This window comes from Eumetopias jubatus, unplaced genomic scaffold (assembly GCF_037043125.1).
Source record: "Eumetopias jubatus isolate StellerSeaLion01/CBP00866 unplaced genomic scaffold, mEumJub1_p1.0 scaffold_3, whole genome shotgun sequence".
NCBI lineage: Eukaryota > Metazoa > Chordata > Mammalia > Carnivora > Otariidae > Eumetopias > Eumetopias jubatus.
In genome coordinates this window covers 152,315,313-152,334,441 of record NW_028274809.1, presented here as the reverse complement: position 1 = coordinate 152,334,441, position 19,129 = coordinate 152,315,313, and positions in this window count along the sequence as shown.

Below are 19,129 nucleotides of genomic sequence, written 5' to 3'. Positions count from 1 at the left end.
CAGTTTCTGTGGAAGGGTAGGAGCCTGACTTCATTGGGCATCTTGTTTCAAGATGCAAAACTACCTTCCATCATAAAGACAAAAGAAGTTTATTTTTCCTTTGTGTAAAGTCAATCACTAGGTGGATTCATAATGGATTACATTTAACAAATGATGCTGCTCAGATATATAAAAGGATGCAATTTCTTTTTGTCTTTGCAATCTCATAGTGGATTAGCCGGGATGTACATCAGAGTCTGGTTTAGTGCTCATCCAAAAATAAAAATGTTTTCTTTCTCTAATTTGTGGGGAGGATTTCTGGGTTGAAAGCAGATTTTGTTTTCAATTATATTTCCTAAACACTATCTGCCTATGTACCTCAGTACTTATATGGGTATCTATCAATATATGTATGTATATACCAATGTATAATCTGTCTATATATGTATCTCTGTACTTATATGGGTATCTATCTATATATGTAGGTACATATGTATAGTCTGCTTATCTATCATCTATCCATCTATCTATCTTTCTAACCTACTGGGCCAATTAGAAGATGATATCCATTAACATCTTCAGAGAAACATGATGTAGCAAAAGCACACTGAATGATACCTGGGAAGCTTAGTGTCATGTCTCCCATTCAAACTCAGTTTCCTTTGGTAGAAGTTAACTGGTCTACAAATCAAATTTCAATTATATATTAATAATACCTGCCTAATTACTAATATTGTTTTCAAAGGCAAAAGATAATGTTCAGAAAAATTATTTTGTAATTATAAAACAGAATCTGAAAATGTTTAATTTTGATGAATAATTATTATATTATATTTTATTATATATATTATATTATATTATTATATTTCTTACTCTTTCTATTACCTCTCATCCTAATAATTTACCGAATGCCAAGGCCATCACAGCACCCATAAAATTAAATTTGTTTTTCTACATAAATATCTATTGATATTTTACTCATGCCAATATGACTTAACTTTAGACATCTGTGGAACTGGGGTGCCTGGGTGGCTCAGGCATCTGCCTTTGGCTAGGGTCATGATCCCAGGGTCCTGGGCTTGAGCCCTGCATGGGGCTCCCTGCTCAGCGGGAGGCCTGCTTCTCCCTCTCCCACTCCCCCTGCTTGTGTTCCCTCTCTCACTGTCTCTCTCTCTCTGTCAAATAAATAAATAAATAAATAAATAAATAAATAAATAATCTTAAAAAAAAAGAAATCTGTGAAACTATAGAGAAATATTTTCAGGTTTCTGCACAGTTAGGGTTTTCTGTGCAATTCTTACTGTAACTTGGGACCTATGCTAAAAACAAGCCTTGGGAGATCCTTTATGACTGATAATACAGAGAGAACTCCAGAGATATTACCTTCTCAAAAATATACATTACATTCCAAGGAGTGCTGAGACCCTGTGGTTATATTCTTAAGCTGCAAAGTTGGTGACTCTGATTCTATCTTTCCCCTGGGGAGATTTATTTATATACCAATGAGGTAGAGTAAGAATCCTTCTCACTATGTTTCAAAGGAAACTTCAGCTGCCTCTTTTTCTGTACAGAAAAAAATCACTTTGGGATGGCTCATTGCTTACAACACAGAACTTGTATGTGTAGGGTGATATCCAGATTTCATCATGTCACCCTAGAGGTAAGAATTATACACAGAGAAACAATGCAGAGATTATTTGCTCTAAGTAAATAATAACTATCTGTTCTGCTCTAGAAATCTTGTGTGTTTATTCAGGATAATGTTAATATAGACATTAAAAACGTATAATCCCATGGATATGATTTACGCCTGTTCTATGAATAAATCTTTAGGTATGATTCTATGTGTTTTATTTTGAGTAAGTCTACAGAAATTTTTAGCATCTAGGTCAAAAATAGGGGTAATGATTGTTATTGCAACAAGTATGGAATTACAATAACAATTTCACAGTGTGCTTGTGTAAATTATTTTGTTTAATAACAATCATCAAAATTTAACACCAAAGCATTTTTAAAATCACATAAGACATTCAATTATTTATAAGTTTTAATTTTTTAATTTCCATTCTTCACTTCACACACACAGCAGGGAGCAAGAGGAAAGCTTGAAGAATATTGTTGAGCTTTTAAACCTCAAAGCAAAAAATAAATAGACGGTATTTATCAATCTGTACATCTAGTTCATATAGGTTAATTAATTTGAAAATAAATGTTTTGTTAATATTATTTTGAAATACCTTCATTCCTTTTGATTAAAGATACATGCTATATGTACATGAAAACATGACTGAAATAGCACAGATCAGCTCCTGCTTTGGAACTCCTAAAGCCAAAGATACACATTTGTGGTTAAGATATATTTATGATGTGAATCTTTTCCCTTTCTTTTCTGTATGCTAAACCAATCCAGAGGACTGTATTTTCATTGCCCTTGAGAAGAGATATGGCAATCAGACAATGAAGTTGCTTATCAAACACTTTTTAGTTTTTTATTCCAAAAGTTTATGTGAGTAGAGATATTTGGAGGGTGTACTTTTCACTTTTGCACCTATACTGCAGTGTCACTGGAGTTTTCTTTTTTTTTCTCTCTCAGAATAACTCTGGCTCATAATATTCACAGTAGTTATAAGTGACTGAGTCCAGGGAGTCAGGAGAAGAGGGGAGCAGGAAGAGGAATATGGAACTCTAACACTCTGGAGTCCCCCTTTTTATGCTTTCTCTTGCAGAGCTTCTCCAGCCTCCTCCCTCTCTCTTCAGATCTTCTCTCCCCAACATTAGTCATCCACCTGAGAAGCTGGGTATGGAGGTCATGCCTTTAGATTTCACATGTATCCCTAAGTAGCTGTCTCTTACTTTGTGCCTGAACACTCTACCACGATGGATTTCTACACTGAATATTCTTTGAACATTCTTAATGAAATCAATCTTAACAGTATTTTACTTTAGTACAAGTTTAATCCACATAAATCCTAAGTATACAACTTAGTAAGTTTTTACATACTTTTACAGACACAAAACCTCCATTCAGATCAAGATATAAAACACTCCCATAACCTCAGATAACTTCCACATTTCCCGTTCCAATCAATATTTCCATCCCATCCTCAACTCAAGGCAATAACTATTTGATTTCTGTTACTAAGGCTTCCTGTTGAATGGAATTTAAAGTCTTTCCCTTACTCACTTCACAGTGCAGGTAACTTCCTAAAATGTAATGATTAGAAACTGCAAGGTATTCAAAAAGCCAAACAACCTAAAAATATAACCAACTGAAAATATCAGTGGTGGTCCATTTTACAAAAGATGATTTCCCAGTAAAGAATTCTTTTTCCCCCCAATATAGAATTCTTCGTAAGTAATTTCAAGCCATGAACTCAGAAGGGTCAATGAAACTACAATTTAAAAAATTTTCAGTGTGTGAGAAAGCAAAAGTAGCAAATCAATACAAAAAACACAAACCAAATAACATAAAGAGTATGCAGAGAAAACCCATGAAATAAAATATTCACTTCAGAAAATATATTCAGAAAACAGTACATTAACTTCAAATATATAATAAGAGATACTGAATCAATGATGCATGACATAGAATGTTATGACGAAAAAGAACAAGCAGAAAAAAGTTCTAGGAAATACTAACCATGTGATTATACAAATGGAATCAATGAAAGAATTCACAAAGTTAAGAAAACTTTCAGAGAATAGGAAAAAAAATAAACAGGAAAGCAACTTTTAGAAAAATACACTAATGCAAAGGTTTTACATTTGACTAATGTCTGTCCAAAATGAAAAGAACAGAGAGGGATACCTGGGTGGCTCAGTTGGTTATGTGGTTAAGCAACAGCCTTTAGTTCAGGTCATGTTACCAAGGTCCTGGGATTGAGCCCTGTGCTGTTGGACTCCAGGGTCAGAGAGGAGCCTTCTTCTCCCTCTCCCTCTGCCCCTCCCCCCACTCTTGCATGCACTCACTCTCAAATAAATAAATAAATAATAAAAGAAAAGAAAAGAACAGAGAAAACCATGAGTAATGAATGGTTAAAAACAGACTATGCAAAAATTATGGGTACCTATGGATGTGAACCTACAAATAAATCTCTCAGCGCCCAGCCCGATGAATATGGAAAAATCTACACTGAGACACATTAGTATGTACTTCTGGAAAATAAGAAATAAAGAAACTTAAAAACTTTCAGAGAGAGAATGTGAGATAGACAAAAAAAGGGATATCAGTGAAAAAATGTATACAAAAGCAATGATAAGGAATGTGTGAGGAATTACAATATGAGGGAAATGCAGAAATATCTTTAAAATTCTGAATGCAACTAACTGATGCTAGTAGATAACTTGTGAGTTTTAGCTGGAAAATATTCAGAAATGGAATAAGAGGGGCTTGTAGGCTCAAGGGAGATTTCTATGTTCTACATGTACATTTGCATGTCTGTATTCTGCTGTTTTTTGTTTGTCTAAAGAAGTGAGATATTCAAAGATGTTTTTGCATTTATGGAAATGTGTAATAAAAATATAATGTCAATTCAGTGGATGGGGAGAGATATCACATTGCCATAACCCTTTTTAACATTTCACAAAAGAAGTTCAAACATATGTTTAATTTTTAAATTAAAATCATATTTGAATTTGATTTAAATGTATTCTTATTTTAATTGGATATTTATGATTATTGTCTTGTAAGTACTTCTAACATAAACATACAAGTGATTTTCAAATTTACTTATTGAAATCAATATTACAGAATATACATACAAAATCTATGTAAGGAAAAACAATTATTTTTATAATTGAGAGCATGCAGAAATATACTATGATCAGATTTTTTGTTGCTTTTTAATTATCATTAAACTTTGTTTTAAGGAGTAGATGGATCTATAGAAGTTCTAACTTGGAAGAGGGTGCTTTACTCACAGTGCATGAGAGAAATCAAATACATTAAATGGCTTTGTATGGGTTGGCAAGTTTAAGAACCTTTTTTTTTTAAGGCATAGATTTCATGTGCCAAATATTTGTGGTGAAATATAACTGTTACCTTATTTATGGACACTGTAAATCATTTCCATTAAAAATATATATATATCTGAACTACTACCACAGATTCTGTTTTTGCCAGTAACCTGTCTGTTTCAATTTTCCCTGCTTCAGCTCCCAAAGGAAAATTTTATTTCCATATTCTTACCTGTTTGCAACAACTCAAAACAAGTGGATAGTAAATCAGTGAGAAGAGCAATTTTACAGCAGATCAAAGATGAAACACTAGGCACGGAGTGCACTGAAAATATTGTTCAGTTGCCTTTTCTGTTTCATCTTCAGAAAGACCTATCATCACTGAAGACAACCATAATGCAGTGAAAATTGCATTTGGCTTGACATTCAAAGGACCTGGGTTACAGATCTGCCTCTCCCTGCTTGTATGAACTTGATCAACTCACTGATGATTTATGTGGGCCTCCTTTGCTTTTTACATAAAACTTGGATAATATTAGATTTAACTAAATGAAGTTGTCTATATTTGACCATATTTTACATACAAGAACAATAGTTTCAGATGATTCATTCTTTCAGAAGTTATTTCATTCTGTTGCTCTGTATACTAAATCAGAAAATGGAGAAAAGTTCAATAAAATGCCATTTGTGAACGTTAAGTCGGTCCACTTGAAAATATTCTATTTAAATTTAAGCAATATCATCAGCATCACAATTTGTGTTTATTTATTATTTTTTTTCTTTTAAAGATTTTATTTGTTTGACAGAGAGAAAGACAGCCAGAGAGAGGGAACACAAGCAGGGGGAGTGGGAAAGGGAGAAGCAGGTTTCCCACGGAGCAGGGAGCCTGATGCAGGGCTCGATCCCAGGACCCTGGGATCATGACCTGAGCTGAAGGCAGACGCTTAATGACTGAGCCACCCAGGCGCCCCGACAATTTGTGTTTAAAGAGGTCTTCTCCAAAGTCAAAGAATAAAAATGCAACCTATTAAAATTATAGTGATATTCCTGTATTAAGTTATTTCTATTAAACCTAATTCACTGTGGAAATCTTAAAACATGAAAACTTCAGTTGTATCTTACTGATGTGCAGCACAATGAAGGGGGAGTATACAAGTGTATTAGAATCATATCTGGGGTCAAATTCCTGTTTTGTCACTTACAAGTTGGATGCATTTTCTGATTCTGGTCTGAACTTCTTTTCTTAAAATGAGAGAAACTGGGCCACAAAATGAATAATTTTTCAAGGAAAGATTGAGGTTATTCTAATCATTCTTTGAAACTGTTACACACAAAATCGTCTGATATATAAAAGCAGTTCCTTAATTTTTGAAAGTTTCTAAATGATTATGACATTGCTCATATACTTTTTAATGTTAGGATAAAATAGCATCTTACATTTAATTAATAATAGAATTTAATGCTTATGGTGAATTTATTTTATACTGCAGGAAAAATATATCTGGTTCTTCTACTATGTTTTTTCTAATATAATTTATTTTGGAATTTGGTGGATTCATTGTTGAGAGTGAGACTGAACAAAGACCTAGCCCTATTAATTTGTACTTCCACATACACAGAATTCCCCCCCCCCAAAATTCAGAAATTCACATGTTTCCTGCAGGTTTATATAGGATCTACACAACAGATTAATAAAGGTTAATAATTTTAGAAAGTTAAAAATGCGGAGAAAATTCAAATGTGGATATGGTATGTCCATATGTCTACAGTCCCTTTCTTTCTGCAATACCAACCCCATGATTGTCATGTTCTCCACAAAAATAAATGGACTTACTGAATCCTACTGTCTTTGCCCTGACTTGCTAAGGTTTTCTAAAACACATACCCGCAGATGATATTGCCATTTCCTGTCTCTTTCAGTGAAGAGGCTTAGAACATTTAAGTTCTCAGAAGGCTGCTAATGGTGCAGAAGCTGAAAAGGCTGTGAATCTAAAACATCTCAGGTCCCCACTGTAAGCCCTGTTCATAAATTCAGGCTCATCTTCTTGTTTTCTGTTCAAGTACTAGGAGATGAAAGCATCTTAGCATTTGACATTATTTCCTTTCTACTAAACAACATTTTACTGGTTTAAACGCAACAGTAAAATAAACTTGCTATTTGATAAGAGATTTACCTATATCAGAATGACAAATGTTTCAATAAGGCACTAATAATGTGTTGATATGCAGTATAATAAAGACATTTAAAACCTCACCGACCATCTTTTCTTTTCTTACAAAGCATTCTTGTTGATAAAGTAACCAAATTCATAGGATACCTAAAAGAAACTACAATGATGTCATTCTGTATATGAGATGGCATGTATCTTTAGAGCTTTGGCCCCTAAACTGTTGGTCATTTTTTAAATTATGTATTTTGTGCCCAACTGGAAAGCAACAACCTAACACAGCTTCCATTCAATTATTGCCCCAATTAAATGAAAATCTAACGCTTGCAATTGTTAATAGGCTAAAGAGATATTGGTAAAGCCACTTACTGGCCAGATTTATTACAAAAAAAGATTTTTCTGGAGCAGCTGTGGTTACTGCAACTTTTATTGGCTTTTTACTTACAGGACCTGGGTGTTGTTAAGGAATCAAGATATTTATATATCATCCAAAAAGCAGGTTTCTAGGAGACCAGCTCACTCTTGTTCTTCATCTTTACTTCAATAGTACCTGGACTGAAAACTCAAGATTATTTGCCTGGTAAAAAATATCCACTTACCAGTACAAGGAGATAGAGTATAGGTTTGTCTGTGTGTACTTATGTGTTGGGAGTATGTGTATGTACATATGCACAGAAAAGGTTTGAAAAGTGCTTTTCTGTCTATTAAAGGACCACAAAGAAAATTCCTGAGTGAATATCCAGTATCCGTCTTCATCCTCTTCAGGTACCCTAACATAAATTCTAATAAAGTCTTGCTTTCCTTTTATCCAATGAAACAGACTTTGGGTTGGAGATGGTGCTAGAAACAGCCCTGATCTATATACATTATCTCTGTGTTAGGATAAGATGTGATAACAGTTAAAACAGCAAGTGAAGAATAGTATCTTGCCCACAGTGACAAATTTGTCATCTTAGATAGAAAGGTGAATACCCACATGAAGTACAAATTGGGACAGGTGATGTGATTACAACCTCTTCCCCACTTCCATCAAACCTAAGGCATACGATTAACTTTTAATTATAAGGCTTACATCTTAGTGGCTTGAAATAAGGGAGAAGATCATTGAAAAGAATGCTCTCACTGTGGCTCCATCAAAAGAATCAGAGAACTATTTCCCTAAAGTGCTCTCTGATCCAATAGCCAAATTTTTTCCTTGTATATGATTTGAACAAATGGCACTGTATTTTTTTTTAAACTGGCGCAACTGAATTTGACTTCCCAGATATCAAGGCATTCTGATTGAGAACATTCTGATCCAGAACAGAACTTTACTGACGTACGACCTATTTTAACCCATGACTGCCTTAACACTCGTACTTACTGCTATACCTGTACTTCAGGTTAAAATCCAGTTCCTTGGCAAGGTCTCCTAAAAGTTCGTTAATCATGTTACAACATTCATATGAAAAGCTACACACATTAATAGTATGGGACTTTGTATTTATTCCATTGTGTTAAACATTTACTGAAAACTTCACTGCAAATTGTTGTCATACATGTCCCTTTGAGGTTCTAAAAATGCACTTTCATTTTATTACTCATTTCAAAAACTTACCCTCAGTAAGGCATATTTATGACATTTTGTTAGATGTATTAAAGTAAATATTCTTTAAAAGATGCAGACCAAACTCACATTTATTAAAAAATAAATTGCCCCAAGAGGTATAAACAATAGGGGAAAAATCAGATAACAAAAAAGGAAAATGTCCACTTAATTTCTAATTTGAAAATGTACATAGGAATTACTTTCAAACATCATTTATCCTTCATGAACTGGCAAATATTAAAATGATACTAGCTGAAATATAACTAAAATAAGGCCATTAATTAAGAACACTTTGATAAGCCTGGGCCTTTACTGATAGTCTTATGCATTTCTGCTAGTATTACATATTTTTTTGTATTACAGAGCTGTAGTTCTCTTTATATATTCTTGATTTAAGTATTTTGAGACATATATAGTGGGTATTTTATTCCATACCATGCTTGTGTCCTTATTTTCTCAGTGGTATCTTTGAAAGAGTAGAAAATTTTAGTTTTTTGGTAAAATGCAATTTATCATCTTTTTTAAAATTTTTTTGTGAATTTTCTAATCCATATTTGCTTAACCCGAGGTCACAATAATCTTTATTTTCTACTAGAAATATCTTGGGTTTAGCTTTTACATTGAAGCCTGTGGCCCATTTTAAGGTAACTGTAATGATTTGTTTGAGGAAAGGTTTGAGGTTCATTATTTTCCATATGGATACCCAGTTGCTTCAGTATAATTTGCTTGAAAAACTATTATTTCCTCATGAATTAACTTGGCATGTTTGTCTAAAATCAATTGACCAGATATATGGGGATTTATTTATGAATTCTTTGTTCTGTTCCATTTATCTCTATGTTATCTCTTTTTTTAAGGTTTATTTTAGAGAGAGAGAGGGTGCCCCCACACATGTGTGGACATCACAAGTGGTGGGAGGGGCAGAGGGAAAGAATCTCAAGCAGACTCCCTGCTGAGCACAGAGCCCCACCCAGGACTCAGTCTCAGGACCCATGAAATCATGACCTCCATGAGATCATAACCTGAGCCAAAACCAAGAGTTGGACACTTAACTGACTGAGCTACCCAGCCGCGCCTATCTCCATGTTATCTTTATGCCAATTCCACATTGTCTATATTGTATTAGTTTTAAAGTAAGTCATGAGGGTGCCTGGGTGGCTCAGTTGGTTAAGCGACTGCCTTCTGCTCAGGTCATGATCCCGGAGTCCCGGGATGGAGTCCCACATTGGGCTCCCTGCTCGGCAGGGAGTCTGCTTCTCCCTCTGACCCTCTTCCCTCTCATGCTCTCTATCTCTCATTCTCTCTCTCTCAAATAAATAAATAAAATCTTTATTTAAAAAATAAAGTAAGTCATGAGATCAGGTCTTATAAGTCCTTTAATTTTCTGTCAAAATTATCTTGACTATTCTAGCTTCTTTACATTTTTATATAATTATATAAACAGCTTGCCAATTCCTATATAAGAAAGGCTGCTAGGACCTTGACAGCGACTGTGGTTAATCTACAGATAATTTTCAGAGAAAACTGATATTTTAACAGTCCAAAAATATTTTGTAGTTTTCAGTGTATTAGCTTTGTGCAAGTTTTTTTTCAATTTATTTCTAAGAATTTCTCATTTACTAAGGCTTGAAGATAACAAGTTTAATTTCATTTTCCAACTGTTCCTTTTTAGTATATAAAAAACTACATATATCTCTGTATCTCTATCTATCTACCTACCTACCTACCTATTTATCAAGATAGATATAGTCTTTTTATACTGGAATCTTCTAAACATTACTTATTATATCTTATAACTGTTCTGTAGTTTTATTAACATTTTCCACATGGGTATTCATGTTTAATTCATGGTTAATTATTTTTAATTCATCCATTTCTTGTTTCATTGCACTGGCTAGGGGACCCTAGGAAAAATTAAATATATGTGGTAAGAACTGACATTCTTGTCTTTCACAAAAACGTATTATACTACCTGTCAATGTCCTTTGTCAAATTGAGGAAGTTTTCTTCCATTTTATTTTTCTGAGAGTATTTATCATGAGTTCTTAGTATATGTTTGGTAAAGGAATTCTTGCACAATGTGGCTAAGGGATTCTTGTACAATGAAAAGTTTCACAGGCTTGCAAAGGTCTTACACATTGTCAAATGAAAGAGTTTAAATTTATTGTAGAAAGGCTCCTAGATGTTTCTAAGGAGGAAGGAAGGAAGTGAAGCACTTCTGGAGTACTGAAGAAATGATGGGGAAATATCTCAATGGGAGTATCTTTGGTTCTTAGAGTAAGAACTAAAGTAAGCCTCCTGAGGAGCAAGTTAGATACATAAAATATTTTTAGAATAGAACAATGTATATATGGTGCAATTAATAAGGATATATCCTACAAAAAGGTGACATTGACCTTTATCCCCCAAATTTTTGTATATCAATTGTGGTACAGAAATAAAAGACATCTAAAAATCAAAGAATTTTCCACAAAGGAATTTCAGGAAAAAAAAAATCCTAGTTGACTGAAGAAAAGATGCCTTCCTTTCACTCACTGTTAAAGGATTATCCCACATAAATGTCCCTTACATAGGTGGAGTCCTGAGAAGGAAAACCATAAAGCAATTTAACTAGATGAAGAAAAAGCATTTGGCATAATTTAACATGCATTCACATAAAAACCCTCATAAAACTGGTAAGGAGTGTGACTCTGCTAAATATGATAAATCTATGAAAAAATTACAGATGATGTCCTATCCAATGGTAAAGACCGAATGACTTCACTATCCACATCAGGGCTAATTTTTCTGCTTATATCATTCCAACTTAACATCATGCAGAAGGCCCTAGCCAGAGCAATAATGCAAGGAGGACAAATAATATAGATACTGAAAAGGAAAAAAAAAAACTATTTGCAGATTATAAGATTCCCTGCATAGAAAAATCTTAAATCATCTGAAAAAAAGGAAAAAAGGATAGTAAAACTACAAACTGAGTTAGCAAAACTGCAGGATATAAAGTCATATATAAAAAATCAATTATATTTATATTAGCAATGAAAATTTGGAAAATGAAATTAGAATAAAACAAAAAATTGAAAGCAGAGATTAAGATTATAAAAAAATGAAAAAAAATACATTTGCTCTGAAAAAGTTGAAATACATACATATAAATCTAATAAAATAAATGCAATATTTGTATAGAGAATACCACAAACCATTAATAACGGAACTTAAAGAAAAAAATGGAAAGAAACAACATTCATGGATTTAAGGATTCAATACTGTTAAGATATTTCTTCTTTCAAATTTATCTATAGATTCAGTAATGATTGAATTTCAATAAAAAGGCCAGTAGGACACTTTGAAAAACTTGACAAGGTGATTGTTAGATTTTTATATGGAAGAGGAAAGTACTTCAATAGCCAAAACAATTTTGGGAAAAACAACAAAGTTTGAAGGCTCACACTACCTGATTTCAAGAATCACTATAAAGCTAGTACTAAACACAGCGCAATGTAGTACAGATGAAAGGGTAGACACATAAATCACTGAAAAAACACAGAGTCCCAGAATAGAATCACTTGTTTATGGTCAGTTGTTTTTCCACAAAGTTATAAAGACAACTCAGTAGATGAATGGTAGTTTTGTTGTTGTTGTTGTTGTTTAACAATTGGTGCTAAGACAATCAATATCCATATGTGCAAGAAAGGTAAAGAAAAGGAAAAAGAAACTTGAACCATATCTTGCACCATATGCAAAACTTTAGATAGAAATAAATTACTGACTTAAATATAAATCCTAAAACCATAAGACTTCTAGAAGGAAGAAACTAGAAAAAAAAAAAATTTGCTCTCCTGGATTTGTCAAAGATATTTTGCATAAGGACACAAAAAGAAAGAAGCAAAGAAAATACCCTGATAAATTAAACCTCAACAAAATCAACAGTATTGCTCTTCAAAAGACTCTTTATCTTTTTTTTTAAAGGTTTTATTTATTTATTTGACAGAGACACAGTAAGAGAGGGAACACAAGCAGGGGGAGGGGGAGAGGGAGAAGCAGGCTTCCCTAGGAGCAGGGAGCCTGATGTGTGGCTTCATCTCAGGACTCTGGGACCATGACCTGAGCCGAAGGCAGACGCTTAATGACTGAGCCACCCAGGCTCCCAAAAGACACCCAAAAGACTCTTTAAAAAGATAAAAGGATAAGCTACAGATTGGGAAAAAAAATTTAAACAAATATTTGATATAAGATGGGTATCCATAATGCATAAATTACTCTCATAACTAGAAAAAAAAAACAAAGGAAAACAGTTCAATTTGTAAAATAGGCAAAGTTGGACACTTGAAAAAGATGATAAAGACATGAAAAATTTTGCAACAACCTTAGCCATGAAGAAAATATAATTTAAAACCATAGAGAAATAGCAGTACATGCCTATTAGAATCAATAAAATTTACCCAAAAAAGTGACAATACCAACTGTTGGCAAGAATATGGAGCATTTGGAATTCTTAAGACTCCTCGATTAGAATATAAATGATAGATCCACTTTGCAAAACATCTTGGCAATTTATTTAAAAATTTAAAAATGCACTTAATGTACAACTGACCATATTCAATAAGAGAAATGAAACAAGTGTTCACAACAAAAACCTGCATGTGAATACTTTTATTTGTAATTAATTATGAAAAACTGGAAATGTACATCAACTGGTGAATGGTCAGTGGTTCTTCTTTACAATTAAATTCTACTCAGTGATACAAAGGAATGCACTAATGGTACATGTAACAATATGGAAGGATATTAAATTATGCTGAGTGAAAGAAACCAAACTAAATAAGTTTATGCTGTCTAATTCTATTTATGTACATTCTGAAAAGGCAAAACAATGGGGATAGATTATAAGTATCTGCTGGGGGGCGGAGAGTGGGAGGAGGGATTAACAAATGAAAAGGAGTAACATTTAAATATAACAATATATGACTAAAACATTCAGTGGTAAAATTATCTTTGCTAATTTTAGTATAATATTGTGGCATGAATTACAAAATAGTAGTAGAAATAAATTTTTTATTAAAAACACTGGGGGTGATACCTGAGATTTCTATCAAAGTATCAACTATATGTTTTTAAAATAGATCCAAAATAGGAAAGTTAGGAAGTTTCAAGGTAAATATTAACTTATTTATATTTGAAATGTCACTTTGCTTTCTGGGTAGTGAAGGACCAAAAAAAAGTATATACAAAAGGAGTATTTCCCAGGCCAGCAACTAATATAACTTGCAAGAGTAGAAGAAAAAGACCAGATACAATATTTGTTCTCAGAGGTAGAATTGGCAGAGTTTACAGATGGCTTCTTTGTGAGACCAAAGGAAAGGGTTAGATGAAGAATAAATTTGAGATTATAGCTTGAAAACTGACATATGGTTATTTGTAGTGGTATAGCTACTGGTATTTGTTTTGTTTTATTTTCATTTTTTTTTTTTTCCAGAGGAGTAACTGAGGAATGTAGTGGGAAGAAGGGAAGAGTATTTTGACAGTTCCATTTTGGACATGGTAAATTTGAGATGTTGATGGGAGACACAGGTGCAAATAGAAGTACGCAATAAACTGAATGAGACTCAAGTTGAAGGGAGAACTTCAGACTGAAGATCGTTATTTGAGAACCATATATAAAATATAAAGGTGTTCATTAAAACATGAACCTGAAAAAGTCAAGTTAAAAGATGTAGAAGGAAAAGAAAAGGTAATTCAAGATAACCTCTGGAACACTTTAAAATCTGTGTGTTTGGTAAAGTAGAGCAATCAAATGAAGGACAGAGAAGGAGCAGCCAAAGGAATATGGAGAACATTAAAAAGATATGGTAGTACGGAAGATATTAGGAGAAGGAAGGGAAAAATGAAGGGGGGTTGGGAATTAGAGGCAGAGACGAACCATGAGAGACTATGGACTCTGAGAAACTGAGGGTTCTAGAGGGGAGGGGGGTGGGGGAATGGGTTAGCCTGGTGATGGGTATTAAGGAGGGCATGTTCTGCGTGGAGCACTGGGTGTTATACGCAAACAATGAATCATGGAACAGTACATCAAAAACTAATGATGTAATGTATGGTGACTAACAACAACAACAAAAAAGATAGATATAGTGTCAAAGAATATAAGCAAAGTGTCCAAAGCTTCTAAAAATAATAATAATAATAATACAACCACAGAAAGTGACTTTGCTAGATCAATGAAGGCCACAAACTCTTTGGCACTTCTCTCATGAAGTGAGATTTCCAATTCTCTTGAATCTCAATATGCTACTGAATGCTGTGACCAATAGAATATGGTAGAAGTAACTCTGTGCCATTGTCTTGGCCTGAGTCTTTAGAGCCTGGAAACTTCCCTTCCTGGTTCTTAGACTGCTTTTCCTGGGGAAACCAGTCATCAGGCAAAAACCTAACTCTTCTATGGCCACTTTTCTGTGAGGAACCCCAAGCTAGCTACATGAAAGACCATATTAAGACAAACATAGTGTAGAAGCCAAAGCCTATAGAAGATTCAAGTCTCACCTGCCATATGTTGCAACAGTATCAGAAAATCTCAGCAACAACAGCCTAGCTGAGTCCATAAATACTCAGAAATACGAGTTTGATAATAAATTGCTATTTTAAGTCTCTAAGTTACTGACTTTAAAAACTAACCCACTATAGGAGGTAAATTCTCTTCATTTTAGTAAGCTTTACAAAAACCACGTTTTTAATTTTGTTATCTCTAATTTTGTCAGATTATTTTTAAATTTACTTTGTTCTATTTTCAATGACTTTTACAAAGTAATATGCAGTTTCTTATTTTATAACATTATTTTCAAATTTTTCAGTTTCAAGCTATATATTTCCTAAATGCTATACTGCATTTTACTTCCAACTTGTCTGTAATCTTCCTGCTACCGAATTATCTTTTATTTTATAATCAATATTACATACAACAAATTATAACTGTATCTTTCTCAGTATTGCTTTATTTCCCTCTTTCTTTCATAATTAATTGTCTTTTTGTTAAACTACACACTTCACTCATTTCTTTAGAAAAGGCTGGTAAATAATCTACCTGGTATTTTTCAAAAATTTGCCTGCATTATTAAATGGCAGATTGCCTGGATACAAAATTCAAGTCAGGACATGATATAATTTTTCCAAGGTCATTTCAATCTAGAAATTCATTTTTTGTTTCTGTTTTTTTTTGATAAAAATTTCACCTATTGGTCATCTCTGTATATAGTCATTATTGCTTACTTAAGTTGCTTTCATTTATCTTTGAAGTTCTACAGTTTTAGGACAATGAAATTAGTTATGAATATGTATATGTATTTCCTCTGATTGAAATCACTCATTGCCTTTACTTTACTTTTTAAAAAAGTTTTCTTTAATTTGGAATAGTTCTTAAATGCTCTTTATGTTTTGTGACATTACATTTTCAAATTTTCATTTCAGAAGAGTCAAAGTTTTATAAATTGTCACTTGTTTTATAAATTGTCTTTTAGTTTAGCTTTGCCTAATATTTTATGACTAGGTTCACATTGTTCATTTTGGCAGAAACATAGTATTCATGACACTGTGTCTTCACATCAAGAGGCAGTGCAAGATATAAGTTTGTCTATTATTGATTATGTAATTATAATTGCATACTTATAATCAAATTCCAATCTTCTGCCATTCCTTACCTTTGTATCTCTGTTCTCTTATACTAAGAATTCTGGCTCCAAACATCAGTGTATTTACTCATTTGCTCAATCCTACAACACAAAAAATAATGTCCAAACTGCTACCCTGATACCACTGTGAAGAAGAAACTCAAAATGCTAAAAATAAAGAAATGACAACTTATTCTAGATGGAATCACATGTATGTTGGAAATTACCAACGTTGCCTATTATATTTCTATTTGTTTAAAATTACTTGGAACTGCACATGATTAACATTTAAAATAAGTGTAGTTTTAGGAAAGACATGCGGAAATGAAGAAAAATCTCACAGTCAGAGAGTAATCAGGAGTAGAAGCCAAATATGGTTCATAGAGATTGGAGGACTGTATCTATTCTTAGAGGTTAATTTTCTCATGGCTATAAACCTCAGAAAATCAAGGTGCTAAAAATAAGTTTGTTATATAAAACTAGGAGAAAACTTGGTTACATTTATCAAGCTAGAAATACAAACTCTGCACAACTGCACAGAGACTCAGTATAGGTCTGGTCATCTACCCCAAGGTATGAGTGAAAAATGGAACCACTCACTCAAAACCAAAATTTGAATCATGTACACTGTAGGAAAGAGTTTAAATTCCACTAGCCAATCAGGTTGAGATCCCCTAACCAAGCTGTTAATAGGTAACTTGGTCTTATATATATAATTGACAAAAGGAAAAACAAAACAAAAAAACAACTTTCCCAAGGGAACACTTCCATAAACCAGAGCATGTGTTACTCTCACAATATACTTCTGAAGATGAGTTCATTCCCATAAATACAGAATACATGGCAAATAAACTCTTACTTTGGAAGTCAGCAGTCCGAACAAACATGAACATTTCAGACCATGTGCTAGTGTATGAATATAATAATATCATAGTCCACAAAAGAGCAGGAAAACATAATTTTTATTGCAGCCACGTGGCAGAAGCCTCACTTATCAGTTAAAGCTGAATTCGGGCCCCGTTGTGGTTATATACATTACATAGTTTCATACTATCAGGAAGAACAAAATCACAAAAGTTTCAGATTTCAAAATGTCAGTTATCACATGAATTTTTGGAATATGGCTAGTATTTTGGTTAAATAAAGAATAAAAAACTTGTTTTATTTCCTGTGGAAAAAAATTATGATAAGAGAGCTTTTGATATCAACCCAATTGACATGTTTGGGATACATAGTATTTTAAGGGAAAGTAGATGAATTCTTTGAATGTTTATAAAAATTGTGATTTTCTGCTAAAAAGAGCTTTTCTGTTTCATTCTGATTTCCATATTAATAGCTTTATTTGCATAAAAATATACCTATCCTGTTTACTTTCTTTTATTTGTGAATGCATTTGGAGCTCTTCTCAAATCCTTTCCACAGGAGCTTTATGGCAACATTTATTATCAAAACAGAGAAAATAATAAATGTAAAATCAGCAGGAAACACTGTATCTTCTTAAAGATTTCTTTCTCTAAAGTCTCTTGTGAATTCCAAATATGGAACTGATTAAGTCAATATCAAAAGAATTGTTGCCCAACTCAAATGTTTTTTTTGTTTGTTTTTTTAACTGAAATGTTTTTATATTCATTTCAATATAGAGTAAATGGCCATTCCATTTTGTGTGCTGTTAAAACCAAAAACAGAGACAAGCCTTGAAAATTCCTGAACAGACAAAACCAGTTCAGTCCAACAAGCAAAGCTTAATTTAATGTATTTTGCAAGACTAACCTGACCTGGGTCATTTCTTGCTTATGTCTCTGTAAATCATAAGCAAAACTTATACTGTTTCCCAAATTTGATATGAGGCAACCATTAAACAATTCCTTCTCATTTAAGAGAATTCTAATAGTATAACAATAGATAAACAGTCACTGCTTCTTCACTATATATATATATATATATATCCTGTTGTATAACAATATATATCCTGAACCTCATTCCATGCTTTGGTTTGAGGGCACTTAGTTCATAAGCTTTTTGCTGTGTGCCCAATAAATGTTTACTAATCACTACTTTGGTAATTCACTGGTTTAACCTCTCCTCTACTATTTCTGAACTTTTGACATTGCATATCTCGGTCATGCTTCAAAGTTCTATTTAACATTTCCTAATACAATTTCTGGGTAAAATTACTAATTATTCAAAAATAACTGGAATAAAATGACAATTGTAAATTTTCCAATTTAACTCTAATCCTGATATCAAAAATCACAGAGAAAATGGGAGAAACAATGGGGCAAATCATATATCTGAAAAGGGGTTAATATCCAAAATATATAAAGAACTGATATAATTTAATAGTAAAAAATATAAGTTAGAATATGGGCAAAGGATCTGAATAGACTCTTTTTTGAAAGACATACAGATGGTCAACAAACACAATATGCTCAACATCAATAATAATCAAGGAAATGCAAATCGAAACCCCAACAGGAGATCACCTCACACCTGTTAGAATTATCAAAAAGATAAGAAATAACAAGTGTTAGTAAGGATGTGGAGAAAAGGTAACCCATGTACACTCTTGGTTGGAATGTAAATTTGTCCAGTCACTATGGGCAACAGTATGGAGATTCCTTAAAAGATTAAAAATAGAACTACCATATGATACAGCAATTCCACTTCTGGATATTTACCCAAAGAAAATGAAAATATTAATTTGAAAAGGCAGATGCAACCCAATGTTTATTGCAGCATTATTCACAATAGCCAAAATGTGGAAACAACCTAAGAGATCATCA